Below are 4,517 nucleotides of genomic sequence, written 5' to 3'. Positions count from 1 at the left end.
AGGAGTCCTTGTGGCACCTTAGAGACTAACAAATTTATTTGGGCATAAGCTTTTGTGGGCTAGAGCCCACTTCATCAGATGCATGGAGTGGAAAATACAGGAGCAGGTATAAATACATGAAAGGATGGGAGTTGCCTTACCAAGTGTGAAGTCAGTCTAACGAGACAATTCACTTAACAGCAGGATACCAAGGGAGGAAAGATAACTTTTGAAGTGGTAATGAGAGTGGGGTCCATTTCAGACCGTTGACAAGAAGGTGTGAGTAACAGTAGGGGAAATTAGTATTGGGGAAAATAGGTTTGGGTTTTACAGCAAGGCAGATTGAGAAAAGCACGTGGCCATTGGCTGTCAGTGTGGCGTCTCACTCAGTAGCAGCATCTCCAGGACAAGTATCAGGGGGTAGCCGTGTTAGTCTGTATCTACAAAAACAGGACAGAAGGAGGTAAGGTGTGTTTCCAGCCCCTGTTCAACTCTTTTGCCAGCTCTGAGATTCCACTTCTTGCTGCTGCTCCTGAACGAACCTGGACTGGGATAGATCTCTCATGTGTGAAACAAGCAGCCACTTTTCCAGTTAGTAGCTCCCATGCCATCCCCTTCTGCCCTGTCACCCTATTGCTAAGTGTTAATGTAACTAGGAACAAGCCAGCGATCAGGAGTGCCCTACACTTGTCCTTGTGATTGCAACCCTAAACACCACTTCCCCAATACTCATTCCCTGAACCTGTTTGCCTCACACCTTTTACTACTGTTAACTCATTCCTGCTTTAGAGACATGGTTTTATGTGTGGGGCAAAAGAAATACAGTTTTTGTTTCCATATGTGATTCAGATCCTTCATATGCCCACCTTGCAGTGAGAGGGGTGTAAGCTCTTCACTTAGGTCCCAGTCCTGCATGGGCAGACCTCTGTGCCTCCACGAAGCCTCACTGAAATCAATGGGGTTCCACACGGCCACAAGGGCCATCTGTGTGTATCTTGAGCTTGCAGGATCAGGGCCCTTGAGGGAAAATTATTGAGGGCAATGACCATGTGTGTGCTCTCTATGTGAAGTGACAGCCACACCTGTGGCATTATAAATACTGTATTTGCATAACATTTTTCCCTTCGATTTCAACGGTGGGGAAACCAAGGCACAAGAACTTGCCTAAATCAGCGGCAGAGCTGAGAATAGAACCCAAAAGTCCTAAGTCTCAGTCCTGTGCCTGGTCTATTGGACCATGATGCCTCCATTGCCTGTCTCTTTTCCAGAAGGTTTCACTGCCTGGTTTTCTTCCTCTGCCCTTTTCCCTGCTCTCACTTTATGTCTGAATCTGTTGATTTCTTCTTTTGATCCCTCTCTTTTGCCTTCTATAACAATAACCCCAGAAGACCATGCGCTTCCAACATTCCTTCCCACCTCCTGTTAGGAACCTTAGCCAAAGCCCTGTGCTTGAGGGTGACTAGCAGTTGGAAGGATGGTACTCCCCGTGTGTACCCTGCTACATGGCACAGCCTTGGGTGACCATCTCCTAGCACTCTCTGGCTCCCCTCTCAGTAACTGAGGGATAATATTCATCCAAATCTTTTGCATCCTTTGGGAAAGCCGGAGCCTTAACTGGATCTGTGTACAGAAGTTGTGACAAAAGGAAACACTGCTGCCATCTTGCAACCTGCTGATTCAATACATTCACTCAGCTGCCTGTGCATCCCATGTACTGGCATGGGAATGGGAGTTACTGATTATTAAGCATGACTCTGAGCTGCCCAAGCTGCTGTCTGGCTCAAGGAATGGAGGCTAAAGTGGGAGGGTTAACAGGCTGTCTCTGATATGCAACTCCCCCAGCATAGGACTCCTGTTCCCATTGGACTCCACAGGAGTTTTGCTACCATCTCCAAAGGGAGCAAGATGGGGCCCTGTGCGAGGAATGTGCTCTGGCTGTAGGCCCAGCTTGGGGAAGGGAAGGGAAATCCTCTTTTTGGTGGACTCACTCCTTGACTGTGCAAAGTCACCCTTAATTGACAGCGATCATTTAAAGAGCAGGCTAGAGGGAACGTGACTAGAACCCTCCGTTTAAAGTCCTGTCTGTGGAAGGATTTGGTTTGCTGGTTTGACTGACCTCAGAACTGCCTGGATGAAGACTTCAAGCTGCTAAGGGATTGGTCCCATCCCTGACTGCACCTCACGTGACCTGCCTCTGTGGAGGCACGGGAACCAGCCTCTGCTGGTGTAAGGGCTGGTCACCCCAACGAGAGCTGGGTTGTGCAGACTGCAAAGGAATCCTCCCTCCTCTCGCTGTCAGGATGGAAGTGGCTGACTCTGAATCCAGATCTGGCTGCAACCAGAGAGAGAGGGTTGTTTATAGCCACCTTGAACCTTTGGAGCAGCATGAGCTGTCAGGAGGAGAGGATGCCTGTAGAGGCAGCAGTGAGCCCTGGAGGAGAGGGAAAGCAATTTGGAAATTCAGGCCTGGGAGCGTAGAGCCCAGTGTCTCCCTGCAAGGCCCTGTTCTCCCTAGGCTCACAGCCCAGTCTTTGCAGGATATTATCAGCAAAGAACTCTCTGCTCTCCTCTTGGCATCTGAGGACAAAGTGCTTTATGAATCATAATAACTCCCCACCTAATAGGGGGAGGTAGATAACTATAATTAGTCCTTGTGCTCACCTGTCTGTCTGTCTCCACCTGTTCTCTCTTGTATCATGCTTTTTTTATTGTAAACTCTTTGTGGCAGGAGCTGTCTATTTTTGGGTTTGTACAGCACCTAGCACCATGGGGTCCTGGTCCATGAGCAGGGTTCCTAGGCACTAGCACAATACAAATAATACAGACCGGGATTCTAAGGTACAGAGAGGGGAATTGTCATGTGGGGAGTCAGTGGCAGAGCCCTGCTTCCCAGGCTTGTGCCTCAATGAAATCAACCTTCCTCTCTGGGTATTGACACCCATGAGCGAACTCTAGGTTAATTCTTAGGAGGCTGGCTTAGGAATGCCTGTGTATCACAGATACTAGGTATCATCCGATCAGCAGGCAGACCCTAGCATGCTTCAGAGGAGCAAATACCCATCTGCCCTGAAGTCAAGAGCTACTGTTCTGTTATTGGAGGTCCTGGCTTTCTGTGACACCCTGGGCTGGAAAGCACCTGGCAGATAAGAAAGCAGCCAAGAAAATTAACAATGACCAGCTGGCTTAGCAGAAACTGGCTCAGACCGGGAAGGAAAGAGAGCTCTTTCATCTGTGTTCATATGGCCTGTTGCCACATGGCAATAGAGCTATGGAGCAATCCCACCTGGAATATAGCTCTCTGTGTTATTCAGGATTGCATAGGAACTGAGTAACCTGCTGGGTGGGGGTGACAATGCCTCTTTCTAAGCATTTTTCTTCTAATTGGGGCCTGAGCCTTTTCCGTGGCCCAGGTAGGCTGTTCTGGCCAAGTTTCTGACACTGAGCCATCTGGCCCTGTCTGGGCTTGAAGGCACCGTTGTCAAATGTCACCGCTTTGCAGTGGGCTCATCTTATCCAGAGCAAACCAGCATGTGGTGGAGCAGACGGCTGCTGATTAATTCCCCACATAAGCAGGGCTAATTCAATTAGCTTTTATCTGAAACGTACTGATGAACTGGGTTCCTCCAGAACTAGAAATAACAATGCTCAGACCCTTATGGTTATCTCTCCAGCTGCATTTCAAGGTCCCGAGGCAGGAGAGAGGAGAACAGACTCGCTGGGAGATAAATGGCCAGCAGGACCTGCTGGTGTTTTCATCTCCACCTCGCTCAGGTGCAGATTCTCCGAGTATCAGGAATGGTTTGAATTTGGAATGATGAGCACATCTGGGTTTCCTGTTAGTCAGAACAAATGGTCCTTCCAATGATAGGTCAGGGCGCATTTAGAACTAGATGAGAGGAAAAGAACTTCAACTAGATAACAATGTTTGGGTGTCTTAATATGCATCTTAACAACATTTAGTGCTGCATAAACACAAATGAGCCTGTCAGTTCAGGGTAACTGCACCTGTATTCCCGCTTCGTGGTCCACCAAGGGCAGCCCTTCTAGGCTTCACCTCTGCATCTGCCACCTCTCTTGGATAGAGACCCATGTCTCTTTCCCTCCTGACCAGGCTGCACAGTTCTGTGCCTACGCTGTGATATTCCCAGCAAGCCAGACAGTCTAAACAGGCCAATGTCTGTGCTTAGCTTTCTCTTTGAAAGCTATAGACAGCTGTAATTGCCAGCAGACACAGGTTACCACACGGCTCTTTATGAGCAAGTACCTTTATTCTTCCGGTGAAAGCATTACAGAGAAAACATATTTAAAAGAATCTACCCACATGCTAATAAGCTTATCAGAGATCACTGCCCCCCCACTTCCAACAAGACTGGGGAGCCTTTCTGGGGGGGTTCAGTGAGGAGGATAGCTAGGGTTGCTGGGTGCCCAGTAGCAGCAGTGGAAACAGGGGGTTGGGAATGGGTGGGGAAGGGACTGTGCTGCTCTGTGCCTTGTCCTGGTCCCGCTTGGGAAGCAGCTGGAACTTGCTCCATCCCCCT

Source organism: Terrapene carolina, unplaced genomic scaffold (genome assembly GCF_002925995.2).
Source record: "Terrapene carolina triunguis isolate 2854851 unplaced genomic scaffold, T_m_triunguis-2.0 Scaffold236, whole genome shotgun sequence".
Lineage (NCBI taxonomy): Eukaryota > Metazoa > Chordata > Testudines > Emydidae > Terrapene > Terrapene triunguis.
Note: the sequence above shows the minus strand (reverse complement) of the source record.